The sequence below is a fragment of the Lissotriton helveticus genome, chromosome 8 (assembly GCF_964261635.1).
Source record: "Lissotriton helveticus chromosome 8, aLisHel1.1, whole genome shotgun sequence".
NCBI classification, from domain to species: Eukaryota; Metazoa; Chordata; class Amphibia; order Caudata; family Salamandridae; genus Lissotriton; species Lissotriton helveticus.
Genome location: NC_136069.1, coordinates 347,346,794 through 347,361,752, shown reverse-complemented (window position 1 = coordinate 347,361,752; position 14,959 = coordinate 347,346,794). Strand labels below are relative to the sequence as shown.

The 14,959-nt window shown below is 41.6% G+C and overlaps 1 protein-coding gene across 1 annotated transcript in view; it reads right to left on the bottom strand.

Moving 5' to 3' along the window:
• MTUS2 (microtubule associated scaffold protein 2) overlaps positions 1-14,959 on the bottom strand; it is a 1,701,731-nt gene that overhangs the window by 1,192,443 nt on the left and 494,329 nt on the right. The window contains exon 4 of the mRNA XM_078657132.1: positions 2,166-2,281. The gene's annotated coding sequence lies outside the window, so the exon portion shown is untranslated. The remainder of the gene's footprint in view (positions 1-2,165; positions 2,282-14,959) is intronic.

The following is a 14,959-nucleotide window of genomic DNA, read 5'->3' as shown; positions in this document are numbered from 1 at the left end:
AATATTATGTCAGCATTTTTCCATTTTGTCTTCCCTCTCATTATTCCAGTCATGTGAATGCAGGTCTGAATGTTGAGAATGCCTCAGCTTAAGAAATAAAGACATCCTTACAGTTTAGGGCCCTGATTCACAAAGGTAAACTTAGACCAAAAGTTTACAACTTTTGGTATTCACAAGGGTAAGTTATGAGTAGTAGCTTTACGTACGTTGTTGGGACGGAATCACCGCTGCAGAGATTCCACTCCACACCCGAAACGGAGTCTCTGAGTGCGGACATAAAGATACTACTCGTAACTTACCTTTGTGAATACCAAAAGTTGTAAACTTAGACTTTTGGTAAAAGTTTACCTTTGTGAATCAGGCCCTATGACTATTTCTTCATTAGCCAGCGACTCCTCATTTGTCTTCGATGTTTCACACAGAGCATCAGAGCTAAATTACGAGCGACATTCTCCCCTATCTATTCTGCTTCCTGTTTTGTGGCGCCTACTGCCAATCTGTGTTTTGCAACTTTATAGTGTGCTCTCCATTTCATCCTTTGGCTCCTTTTGCTATGTTCTTCATCATTTCTCTACCCAATAGTTACACAGGACAAGCCAAGTAAAACCAAAGGATTATTTTTAAATGGCGATCAGCACTGCCGCGTTGTGCTGCAGCACAGCCTGAAAGGTTCCTTCTGGTTTGCAATGCATGTTAAGCAAAGCCTTAAATCTATAATTTCATGTACATTTATTTGCTTGCCTTCGATGGTAATTTAATTTGTACCAGCCACAGCACAGACAACCCCCGACGTATAATCCGATAAAGGATTCCAGTTTCAGCAAGGGCTCAATTCAAAGGGAAGGAGGGGAGAGAATCTGTGGATCACAATGAAAGCAGTAATTAGCTTCACAGGGAGTCTGTATCTCTGGGAACACATTTTCCCAGGCGCCCCTTGGGGTTTTCCATGCATTCACAATGAAAACAGATACTTCATCAAAGACTTCTAGGAAGAAATGTGAAATTAATTTTTAACTTGTAGAATTTATCAAGGCTGCAGGAAAACCTCATAATTCAACGTGTCAGGTTCAAGTCCCCTAATGAAAAAGTCACTGTTATCGCTCTTTCAAAGGGCGTATTCCGATTATCAAAACTACCATGGATTTTCAGATACAATTTCTAAGGACTGTAAATCTTGAAATTTGGCACACCAGAATTGATTTTTTAACAATTTTCAGTTTTTTATATTTTAGATCAGAGAGTTTTATACAGAGCGCTGCAAGTTGCCCTTTGTGCATGTACGCGTTTGTGCTTGATCTTTTAAATATATACAGCTCCAAGCTAATTACAGACCCGTAATGAGAAGTGCTAATTAAGGAGCTTCCTCAAATTATCATTCCTTTTTAAGTTTGTTGTGGCAGCATGGAAGTGTATATTCATTTCACACAGAGCTCACATCCTCTAGGGACGAGCTAGCGCCAACAAGACACTGCTCCTCGAGGCACAATATAAGCATAGACGCATATCAGGGTGATACAACTGATTGTGAGAAATTTGGTGTGATTGTACTGTAATGAAAAGAGTATCTATTACTGGCTTGCTTCTTACATGTTATGCCAGAGAACTGAGGGTCCAATTCACAAAGGGCATGCTCACTCATGGCAGAGGCCCACAGATGTGGCAGAGGCCCCACACTCGTTGACGGAGGCCCCACACTCGTGGTGAGTGCCTTAGCAGCATTGTGATTGGTCTGAACGCCGTGGTTCAGCACTCAAACAGGGCCTGGCAGGATGTGCATATTCTTCATGCAGGCTGTAAGACAGCCTGCGTGGAGAACATGCAGAGTGCTCATGAGGCTTTGGCCGGCCTGAGATGTCCGGCCAAACCATCATGCGCACTTTAGGTGCCACCACCACTCCTCCCGCTGACACGGGGAACCCAGCCCCGCACCCCTGGCTTCAACATGATAATAAAACAACATGATAATAAAAAAATGGATTATCATTTTATTTTCTGTATTCAGCTTGCAGTTCAAGCAGTGGGGTGATGCTCCTCCGCCTTAGTGGAGGAGCCGCCACTGTTCAGCACTTGGCCACAAATTGTGTGATTCTGGATATATCACCTTACCTTCCAGTGCCTCGAACTTGATTGTGTGTGAAACAAAATGAGCATATAGTTTCACTTACATCAGCATTTCTTCAATCTTGCTTCATCCTCACGTACAGTTCCAACGTAAGTGCCTCATGCAGCGTTAACATTTTCTATAGAATATTTCAGTAGTTCTTGGAGCTCGCTTTGTGAACTATCCAATACATTAAAAAAATAACAAATAAAACAAAATTAAGCAAAGTGTGGCAAGTTGGGGTTAGATTGAAAATGTCACAAAATATAAACACAAATGTATTAAATATTGTACTGAATAAGTCATCGTAAGTGAAATCTTATGCATTTTACCATAGTACATGCTAGTTTTACTTAGTCCTATTACACTCATCAAGGCCTGAGAGATTTGCTTATGAAGAATGTACTAATTGGGCCTCAAACCTACATGAATAGAAGTAAACGTGTTGGAATGAACGCTGGAATTGGAAATATAGATTAACAGATAACTCGCAATTTCTATTTTTCGGGGGGAAAAACAGTTCCATTAGATTTGAAAAATCAACTGTTAGCATTTGTTTTAACCTGGAGAGGAGACTGTAGGAATGTCAAAACGTTAAATCTTTCAATGTCTGAATGTTAGGTCTTCTTTAGACCGCACCTGATTCCCAGTGCTGCAGATGACGTTTTACTGCCTCATTACAATCTTCGACCTTAGGCAATGAGAGTAAACATGGGACGCCGCTCCCCAGACCCTTTTCACGCAGTCTGCGGATTTTATTTTGCTTTTATTTGTACTGGCGACACCTGCACGGTGAAATATCTAAAGATGAGAGTTTGCCACTGAATTCCTAATTATGATTCAGCAAAAAAAATTCATCATTTTTTCATCAGAATTAGTGAATATGTTGAGTTATTTGTCATCCCGTTTCACAAAAACTATATGAACGTGCTTAACATTTATAATTCACCTTCTTCACCGTTGTACGCGTTTAAAAAACAATTCTCAGCGCAGGTTTTCTCCCCTGAGCTCTCTGCAGCTCATTTGCCAAATTTAAGTTGTCTCTTCAATGTAAGCTAATGTCGGTTTTTTCCTTATGCATGAGAAAGAGTGGCTCCCTGAAAACCTAGAGTCAGTTAGGAGGCAAGAGACCGGTATTAGGTGAACCTTTGAAGGCCTGGTGGTCTATCCTGGACCAGTCTCCATCCCTTCAATGCAGTTTGCATAGCACTCAAGAAGATATATTATGTAGTATGCAAGGATTATAATTATTGACCAGTTTAAGATGCCATTTCAAACTTAGGCACATAACACACCGATAATGATTGAAGACGAAAAGACAGTGACAGATTTGACAGCAGCTCATGCCTCACTGATGTTCAGGAACGGATGAGGGAAAACAACCTCAGTCTCAATGGCTGAAAAACAGAAATCCTATTCTTTGATAAATTAGACACACAGGACCCAATTCACGAATGTAAACTTAAATCTGAAATCTAAGTTTCGACCTGAAGTCTAAGGGCCTGATTATGACTTTAGAGGTGTGAGGGTGGGGCTGCCACGCCAGCGTCCCGCTCCCACACCACCAAAGTCCACCACTGGACACCCGGCAAATGACACATTTTCTTGTTGTCTGGTGGGCAGTCCTTTGGCAGTCCCACCGTGTGCCTTTGAAAAAGGCACTGCAATGGGAGCGCCAAAGCCCGTTGCTACACGGCATCAACTCTGCAGTCCATGCCATGCAGGAAAGAAGTTGTATGCACACTGGGAGGCACAATATGGGCCTCCCTGCATGCATCCCCAAGGCCTGAGGCAGCAAGGGGTGTTGCCTCACTGCCAGCATTTTCATGCGCCTCAAAAGGCAGGCAATGAGGAAACTTGTAATATGCTTGACGGTGCTGCAATGGCACTGCCAACATATTACAGCCTCACACCGCGGCGAACACCACCGGGGAATGGCAGCTCCCCGGCTGTAGCAGTGGGCCTGCGGCGGTCCAACCTCCAAACTCATAATAGGGTAGTCAGACAGCTGGTGCCACGGTAGCCAGCACACCACCACGGGTTTGGCGGTCCTATGAACTGCCAAACTTGTAATCAACCCCTAAGTTTAGACCTGAATTCCAACTTTGGACCTAAAGTCGGACTTTAGACCTGAAGTTTAAGTTTATACCTGAAATCTAAGTTTAGATTTCTGGTCTAAACTTGGACTTCAGGTCTAAGTTTACCTTTGCAAATTGGGCCCAAAGTAATAATTGTTAGGCAGTGCACCTACTGAAACTCCCTCCACAAGTCGTTTTGTCCACAGACTCTTGTTCAATGAACTTTGTGATATGCAGCGCATCCCTTCACCTTCATACGCTTGGTAAAGTTATACCAATGTTAAGCTTTCATCACAAAGACAATCTAGTCTGCTGTGTTCCGTATTGTATCAGCCTGTACATAGACCTCCAGAAAAAGCAGCAACTTTAGGTGGGTCAAATTCAAGCAGCAAGGCTAGTTCTAGGCTTGAAAAAGATGGATTACATCACTTCTGCACCTGCGATCCTTACACTGGCTGTCTACAGAATACAGGATAACTTTAACATTGATTTTCAATGGCCAAAGTCCATGCAGGCCTTGAGGCCGAAAATACCACAGTAAATTAATCCATAGGCAAAATCCTTTTCCCAACCTGAATTTAGCACTGGATAACACGATCACTCCTTCTCCAATCAATGAGATGGAAGCCACAGAAAAAGTGGTCAGTTTGACTTCAGTACTCAATCAACAGCTCCTTCATCCAGAGGAAACTCAGGCCTTTTTCTGATTCAAGACTCTGATTATAAATTGACCCTAGGAAACGTAGAAATCAGAGACAGCCGCGTAGAAAAACGTTTGTTATAGGGACAATTTATTGGTCTATTTTGAATTACTCAGAGGAATAACCAGACTCTTCCTCTCGATAGCAGGAACTAGATTCAACTAGTCTGTGAATGTCACCTGTTTTTATCTTTGGCCTCCATCTTCCACTTTCATTCCTTTGCTGCCTTATAATTCAACAAGAACTACATCAATATAAATAAATAGCAGTGTGAGACCTTGTGTTATCGTAGTTGCCTATTGTGCCCATTTGCCAAAGGCTTGGTCTCTTGCTGTTTATCAATCTGCCCAGACTACAGAACCCACCTATGTGAGGCAGGTGCAAAACATTTTTTTCAAGTACGACACGAAAGAAAGATAGTCCTTGGTGCCAGCGTGAAACTGCCTTTGTTACGAATCGGACAATCACACATGATTTTTGCTCTTTTGAGAGCAGGGGTATGAATATGTAGTGTGGATGGTGAATGCAATGTTTTCACTAGGACATAGTGGATCTTATTCTCTGTGAGAAAGGGACAGGGGCTGCCATAGAAGATATGGTTTATTATCTTTGAGCCATTCAACAAAATACAGTGGGGACAGGAATCCTGTGTAAATAATACTATGCAAAGGTAAAGTGGGCTCTACTTTAAACAAAGGATACAGTTTGCAGCTGTGCTTTGCAGCCTTCTGTTCACTACTTATTTTGAGCCAGTGCTTTCTGGTGCTCAGCACCGGCACTTAATTCTCAACACCGGCACTAATGACAGTTCAACACATGGTGGCGCAGTCTGTCTAGTTTTGAGATGAGCTTAACAACAGTGTTCAATAATTCAATATACATTAAAAATTAATAATGCCTGTCACCCATGCCATTCTTATAGCCTTGGGTGGTCTGGAATAGTCTGCATTTTCACGCTAGAGGGTCGCAGTTTGTGATTGTGTTGGTACTGTCAGTGGCAGTGCTGGCAGGGGCAATGTGTGGTATAGGCTACTTGGCTCCCAGAGTAGGGCCTGGCACTTACATCTTTACAAATTAAGCACTGGTTCTACAACCTGTTATAAAGCAGGAAGCTAAGATATACACTAGTCACCTATGGGCATATGTATGTAATTTACATTTTGTGATTCTCAAATAGCGATTTTTAAGGAATTGCTATTTGAGAATTGCAAAATGGGATGTGTGTAATAAATCGCACATTTTTTGCGAATCTCTAAAATTCCCTAATTGCGAATCGCAATTAAGGAATGAGTGTCCCATTCATTCCTATGGGCCAAGAGGCCCATAGGAATGAATGGGGATGCATTCTCAAATTGCAATTTTCTATGAGAAAATCGCAATTTGAGAATCGCAATTTCAAGGGTGCCAGGGTGTCCAAAGGACACCTGTTGCACCCCTGGAATGTGCATGTAAGTACATGTGGCGCACAGACATGCCCTAAGGACATGTCTGTGCGCCACATGGCACTTTGAATTAGAAAAAAGCATTTTAACAGGAAATTGCAAAATACCATCTACTTGGAGTAGGCGGTATTTTGCGATTCCTTACGCCAAAATTGCAATTTGTTGGGCACTCCTACATAGCATTTAAGGAATCGCAAAATACATGTAGTTCTTTTTTTAATGTAGGTGTGCTTTTAAGCATCACCGATAATTAGTCTTTATAATTTACATCTTTTGAACGAATTTAGTGTTTTTCTTCCATTTGATTATGGATCTGCACAATCACTTGTTTAAATATGTCCCAATTATTACATTACATGACAAGGTTATAGTCATACTGACGAAATACTGTTTATATTTATAGTATTTTGCGCTGTTATGTCCAGCCTGTAAATCAGCTATGATTGGGATTCATTGCAAGGCTGTCTGCTGCTGAGTTAATGCTGTTTTTTTAGTCTCTAGAAAGGTCTATAGTCTTTAAGCATCTACATTTGAGAATTTTGCTTGTGTGGCATCCAAACCAAGTACTGGTCTTTGAGCAAGGACTTTCATCACATAATCTAGGGGTGTGACGGTATATGAGAATATATCAGATTAAGAGAAGGGAGAAAAATAAAGCTAGATATGGCGACACAGAAGGAAGGAGTAAGCAGTAGTTGGTAACTCAGTTTGGGCTCACCAAGACTGTTTAATTGAATGTTAAGGAGGAGTGTTCCTTTTGAGGTGGGATAGGTATTGCACAGTTTGGAATCCTGAGCCTTGCACCAACGAGTTTTTGTACAGGCATCAAACTTCAATCCAGAGCTTGTTATCATGGCCTTAGGTCTACTCAATAACTATTGATCAAGCTAATCACACCCATTGACAGTGTAGGCAGGAATAGGGCTAGCTCGAGGAACCAGTCTGGTAAAGGTGCATTGTATCCTGTTGTCCAATATGCCATTGCAAATACCTACTCACTGTATGAATTCAAAGTTGACTGGGTCATTTATGTCACTCAGTCTGTTCATTTATCCTTTCCTTGATGATCACACTAAATCAATAAGATTTGTCAACTCCCTATATGCGAGGCATTCAGTTTGGTGGAGGGATATTTCTGCACTGTGTTGCTTTACTTAGCTTTGGGAGCGGTGAATTAATGAAGTCTTTTGATCAATACACTTTGGGAGCAAAATCAAAAAAGGTATGCACATGTAGCTCGCTACAGTACATGACATTTCTATATGAGAAGTGTATGGTCGAGGGTTGAGAGGCTGTCAATGAGGAGCACACTTGGTAATCCTTTGGAACAAAAGAAAGAAAATATATAATTAAATAAAGAGGGGATGGGGACAGTGAAAAGAACAAGGAAAGCAATATTCTCCCTTGGAGTGCGGAAAAAAACACTCCCCAGTGTTAGGAAACAATTAATTCAATCAAAAAACATTTAAAGAAGAAAAATGCACCAGAAGTGGGATACATTCAAGAATAGAGAGGAAAATTATTGAAGGAGGAGCAGGGAATTGGGTATGGTACCTTTTCTCTCCAGTCTTTCTCATTTTTTGAAAAAATATCTTTATTGCTTTTTTCAAATTTACAGGGGTCCTTCTCAACCGCAAACCATACATATATGAACATGTATTACTAGATAAAACACATATTGTGAGTTCACAATGTGGTTACAGTGACAAAGCATGGGGTGGCTTGCCGTCTTGTTTGCGCAATCAGGTGCCTGGTTCGACAGGTATAAGGTTACTGTCCTAAGTATAGCGTTCAGTCTGTAGACACAAGTCGCGTACTAACTATGGGTTTAGGTCTCGTCTAGAATTTGGAGTGTAGTGCACCTCTGTATTTGTGACCCCATCACTCTCGTTATCATCCTGTGAGGGGGTGTTGCTGTCTTACCTGTTCCCATGTATGAGTGCTGTGAGGATAGCGTCCCAGTATTGCGCTTTCAGGTATTTGCGAAGCCTGGCTATTTCCTCCTTATGTAGGATTGTGCTCTCTGTTTGTGCCCACACCGTGAGAGACTTTGTCCAACTGTCCACTACTGGGGGGGCAGTGTGTTTCCATCTCTTAGTTATTAGTCGCTTCGCCACGATCAATCCTAGGTCTCTGAATCTAGAGGTGACTCTGTTCTTCTTGGATCTGGGATAAAGGCCTAGAATACAAACTTCACACTTGTATGTCAGTGGCTCGTCGGTGGTAATGTAAAATGTTTTTGTTTATTTTTTCAGGTGAGAGGTATGCCCTCTGCATTATGTATGTTTGTATAAGCTTGAACTTCGAGCTTCTTGGTATGTGCGTGGAGCTGGCCAGAATTGCACCCCATTCTTTCTCTGTCCATGGTTGCCCTCTGTCCATTTACCACCATTCAGGGAGGGTCGACATGGGTTTTAGCATGTGAGTGAGTAGCGCCTCTACTAGCCAATGTACTATGTGTGATCCTTTTCCCATGATATGTAGGTATGGCAGCAGAAGGTGTGTTTCTGGTTCAACTATTAGATCTCCCCATGCCACCGTCAGGGACCTCAAAAGGGAATTATGCAGGAGAAACTGTCCAGCCGGTAAATCATATTCCGTCGTCAGTGTTTCAAAAGATTGCAGGGAGCCATTGGCGTAGCGATCACCCAGTGTATCTAAGCCTACCTTATGCCAGTGCGCGAGTGCCCAATCTGAGGTGCCTATCCTCCCTCTAGGTGTCCGCTCAAGCAGTAGAGATGGGGTATAAGGGATCACACCCCTGGTAAGGTCTAAGCTTCTCTTATAGCATTTGTGTGCCAGTTCCAGATATATCTGGGATGGGCGTGGGAGTCGGGCAATAGAGTGAAATAAATGGTAGATCTGAGACTGAGACCATGACTGCTGCATGGTTGCCGTGTCTTCTCATCTCATGCCACTTAGCCATCTTGTCACCCACTGTAACTGCGCAGCCAGATAGTACAGTTCCATGTTAGGGACCACGAGCCCTCCTTTACTGAGGGGGGCATATCATTTCCACAATGCAAAAACTGGGTCTACCTTTATTCCAAATTAGGTCTCAGAACAGTTGTTCAAGTTTGCTAAATATGTTGGCCGGGACATAGGTCGGGAGGTTCGAGAAATTATACAGCAGTTTTGGTAATATAATCATTTTTGTCAGTGTTATTCGGCCCATGGCACTTAATGGAAGTGTCTTCCAAAATTGTGTTTCACTCTGACAACAGAAATGGCCCTGGTTAGATTTCCTTCTAGTATATCTGCAGGGTACCAATATATAAAATTACCAAGGTAGCGGAACGTAGTTGGGTACCATGCGAGGGTGGAATCGTTTATGAGAACGTTTATTTCTGCGGTGTTCTCTGCAGTCTTAATCATGCATTGCTTTTACTCCACAGTCTTTCCTCTGCAGGTACCTTTACCACGCATGGTAAGTAGAGGTAAGTATGGGCTCGATATAGTTATAATTATTCTTTAAAGATGGATGGGGGGTTTGCCTAAAAAGCAAAGAAATTATAGTTTACCAATGGGTTTGATTAAGATTGGGGCAGTGACCATTGGCTCCCCACTCCCCACAAAACAAAGTTAGATCTAAATTTATATTGAAATTAATATTCATTTTGATGGGATTCTTGGGTTTAATGCCCCCCCATAAGTAAGGTGTAAATTTTCCTTAAATTATTTAAAAAATAAATATAGTAACTATAATCATTTTTTTAAAGGGGTTGGGGATTATGACCCCCACTTTAAAAGATAAAAGTTTAAAACATTTTAAGAAGTATTTTTATGATTTGACATGTTAAAAAACCCCACTTATAATATTTTTGGTACATAAATACCCGAGTATTAATATACAATATTAATTATTCATTTGTTAATTAACAAGCATTTAAAAAAATAACAAAATAAAACAAATGTGGGATGTAAGGGTTATAGGGTTTAAGGGGGGAGTGTATATTTATTTGGATTTTTTAGAAACAAATTATGTAATTTACTACTCAATTATTCATTTGAATAAATAACTTTTTAATGTCTTCTAAAAAATAATTAAAAGCAAATTGTTCCTTAATAATCATAAAAAATAGGAGTGGGATGATAGGGCTAGAGGAGATGAGGATGGCAGGTATATTAAGTTTTGGGGGTATTTTAATTTAACTGGATACTGTAAAACCCAAGTACCCTTTTATATAGTAATATTATTTTCAACAGAATAATTTAAAAAATGGTTACAATGTAACCATTTAAAAAAGAAATTGGAGTGGGATATAAGGGCTACAGGGGACGGGGAGAGTATTTATTTTCTGGGCTATTTTAAAAATGAAATTGGATAATTTACTACTTAACTAATCTTTTACAGTAATAATAATATTTTCATTAAATTATTTAAATAAAAATGTGCTCAAAGTAATTATTTGCTAAAATACAATTCAGGAGCAGGACATTAGGGTTGTGGTGGATAAGGATGGAGGGTCTTCTGTTTTTGGGGACTTTTCAAAACTTAATTTCTAAATGTAATACCCAAGAACTATTTTAAAGTACTAATAATCATTGTAGTCAAACATTTAAAATGCAAGATTTTTAAGGAAAAAAATTCACAAGAAATTCTAGGAGTGGGATATTAGGGTTATTGGGGATAAGTGTGGGGAGTGTATTCTCCCTGGGTAAATGTTTACAAAAAATGATTATTTTAAAACTCAAGCATTAAACCGAAGTAATAGCATTTATTCTTTAACTTCTTTAACATATATTGTTTAAAAAAAGAAATGTTTTGAATGTATAGTAGTCTTACAGGGGGTAAGGTTGAAAATGTATTTTTATTAATTAAAATTAATTTAAATGTACAAAACAAAAACTTCCAAATGTTTTAAATGTTGTATGTAATACGTTTAAGTTGATAAGGATGTGTAATGTTCGCAATAAATCTATATCTAATTGTATAGTTAGATAGGTGTCACAAGGGGGAGGAGTGCCTTTCTACCAAGTAGTCACATGGTGCCCAAGAACTTAGCTACTGGGATGGCAAAAGTAAGGCTGCAGTCCAACCTCAGAAAGCAAAGGGCAACAGAATGTCTATGCTCACCTAGGCGTCTGCAGATGGGAGCTAACCAGGAACTACGGGGCAGAAAGTGGGCAAGTGAAGAAAACGTGTGACACTTTCCACTGAGGAAGTACAAGCAGAACAAGCATCAGTGGCCCCACATGACTACTTTGAGGTGAAGACTCACAGCAGGACGGCAACCACTCTAAAATGAAAGTATAGCTTCCTGTCTTTGGAGATAGTCACCTGGACTAAGTATGGCTCATACTCACTCACAGGCTTAAAGTCGAGGAAGGCACTGGTCAACCTGGAAGAAGCAGCCATCCTGGAATCGTTGGCTGCTGTGGCTGCCCAGTAGAGCATCTTCAGTGAGTTCCTGGATGGAAAGATGATGGTAGCAGGGTGGTCCCAGAGGTCTGACAACCCAAGAAGATGGATCAACTACTTGATGTTCAGAAGCCAGGGAACTTTCTGAAATTGGTCAGCTTTCATTACATCCTGGAGGGCAGTGACATAATGGGCATGTTCTGGGGTGGTCCACAGCTGCCTCAAATATAGCATGGGGCATAACCTAGCTTTGCCAGCAAGACTTTTAACATCCATATCCTGGAAGAGCGGGTGCAAAGGGTCTCTGGGATTGAGGAAAGCAAGGTTGAGTAGAAATTTGTTTTCAGTGCTAGCTAATAACTCAATGTTAGAGAAACCCCACAACTCCGACCCATAAAGAACTGAACCCAGAGCCTTGGCCTCATAGATTCGTAGTGTGGGTGGAATGGGTTTGGTGTAGAAGGTACAGTATTATTTATGTATTATCCCGTTATTTGTTTCAAAACGTGGGGTTTCTAGGACATGTGTTCACTAAACATAAAGCCCAAGTAAGTAAAACAGTCCACTGTCTAAAGAGGTGCCCCCCCAAAACAATGACAGAGACTTTTTGGATACAGCCAAGTTAATCGGTCTATAATTGTTGGGGTGAGACCTGTTGCCTTTTTTGTGGATGGGTATTACAGAGGCACCTTTCCAGGACTCAGTGATAGCAGCCCCCACTGCAATAGTGTTGGCAAAAGTTAGAATATAATGGGCCCAAACCAGGGGCGGCTCCTTCATTGTCACCCCATAAGCCCCGGAGCTGAAACAAAAATGGTAAAAAAGTTTATTTATTACCATTTAATTTTTTCAGCAACACATGACCCATCCCGAACTAATTGGCTGATTATGATGTTGAGCGGAAACATTCCGCCCTACACTGTCTCGGAATAGGGACCGACCGATCCATTGTTTCCTATGGGAGCTTGTGTTCCGCCCGACAACATAGGCTCCTATGGTGAAATGAGATGTGTGGTCAAAACAATGCACCCTGTTGCGGGCACTCCCTAGTGCCTGCCACATAGTGCAGGTTTTAACAGGGGTGTTCCCTTAGGTACCGCCTCGGTCTCCAACCGGAGGCCTCATTATAAAGGGGGCCCTGCTAGGGGCTTGAAAGTCATCCTTCCGGCAGCCTTTCCGTGTCGGACAGGCCAACTTGGAAAGGCTGTTGGAAATCGGCATCTTAATCGGTTGGTCTAGGTGGAACCAACACAAATTCTCTGAGAGCCAGTCGGAACTGATTCAGAATGACCGTGCGGTTTAAAATCCAACTGCGAATATTGTAATCGGTCGGGCGGATTGTAAATCGGCAGCGTCGGTCAGAAGGGTTCCGACACGCTCGGCGAGATTCCGACTGTTGGGAGGAGGATTTCCGACCAAGATCGTAATCGGCCCCTAAGGGGCTGGGCCAGTGGTGCCGAGTGGCAGCAAGAGGGAGCTGTACGCTTTAAAATGTGCTTGTCTCTTTGTCCGGCTGTCTTGCGACAGCCAGCCAGACCTGCGCATTTTAAAGATCTCTAACCTAACTTAGACAGCTGGTTTAGTGAAAATGCAGGCCTCCAGGGCTCTTAAGAGTACATAAAGAGTCTGCTCTATCCAATCCTGGTGCTGTTCTCATCTTGTGAGAGCAGCACCAGGATTGGGTAGTGCAGTTTCCAGGTCCAAAGCTGTTTTCTTTTTAGTGCCGTACGCCTCCCCACCCAAACCTCCCACCCCACCACTGGTACAGGTCAGCTGCTACTGGCCTAAAACTTCATGCCTGATATCAGCAAAGCTGTTTAACCTTAATGTTTATTTTACATTGTAATTGAGCAGAAGTTCATTGGAAAAAAAAAGAAAATCTGACCAAGCAATGTAATGGTTGAGAACATTTTCTGTATTCAAATTTGTGCTACGGTTCTGACTAGCGAATTGCTTTAAATATTATGACAATATTTTTTTGTCACATCAGAACTGCCAGCACTACTAAGTAACTTAAATTAACGATGAGATGTGTTGAAAATGTTTGAATTTATGAATGCTGTCTACAAAGAGAACAATTGCCAAGCCTGCATGCATATTGTCCAGAATACATTAGCAGAGACATCCTTATTTTTACCGACTTAACCTGTAAAACAGATGCAAATGAGAAATGGCACTTGAACGTCGAAACTCGCCACGTGCACACATTAGCATGCGAGGCCAGTGATGCCAGATGCTGGCTGTATCATGAAGGGGATAATCGGTGCTGATGACAGAGACGGGTAACATCCTCGCGACAGCAACACTTCCATTAGGCAGGCAGCTCTAATAAACAGCAACGCATCCTCCGCGTCCTAAGTGTCCAATGCTAATAATACGCTTTTTAAAAATACACAGATTGATGGAGGCAGCCTAATTATTGATGGCATGACAACAGTGAAAGAATTCAGTTACTATTAGGATCAGAACAAACTAACGAGAAAATCATATGCAAGAATACCACTTTACTGCTATATTTAACCCACAACTTAACCAGTTGAATTGAATATAGGGGATCTGTCAGTAGACTTAATTGCAGCTTCAGAAATAACCTTATCTATCTCAGTATTTGAGGTTGAGGAGCCTTTAGCGAAGGGGATTTGTCTGAAAGTCCCAGACCCTTCTCTCATTGATGCTACAGTAAAGGTATTGGGAGGGTCATCCTTGTCCGACTAGAGGCCTGAGCGTCCACCACAGGGGTCATATCAAAAACGGATGGATTTAGGAGAGGGTTGGGTACACTGAGCAATTTCTCAATTTGTCCCTGATCATTAGCAAGTACATGAAGGCTAGGAAAGGTTCTATCCACCTGGTCTTCGTGGACTTGTCAAGTGTCTTTGACTCTGTTATTCGGGACAAATTGTGGGCCCTGATGGGAAGAATGGGCGCAGAGGAGGCACTCATTTCCCTCTACCGCAGGTTACATGCTAATACCACAGTTGGTATAAGATATGGCACCCAAGGGGAAAAGACCAGACCGATTGTCTCCACAGAAGGTGTTCGGCAAGGGTGCATCTGAGCCCCCTTTCACTTTTTAATCTACACAAACAGCTTAGAAGCTTTTTTTATTAGATAAGGAGATCGATGTTCCTCGAATTGGTGGAAACCCTGTCCCGCTACTTTCATATGCGGATAACACCGTGTTAATGGCAGTGACAGCAAATTGCCTCCAAAAATTGCTAAATGCTTTTACCGATTATATGGCGTTACTTGACTTAAAAGTCAATTTTATTAAA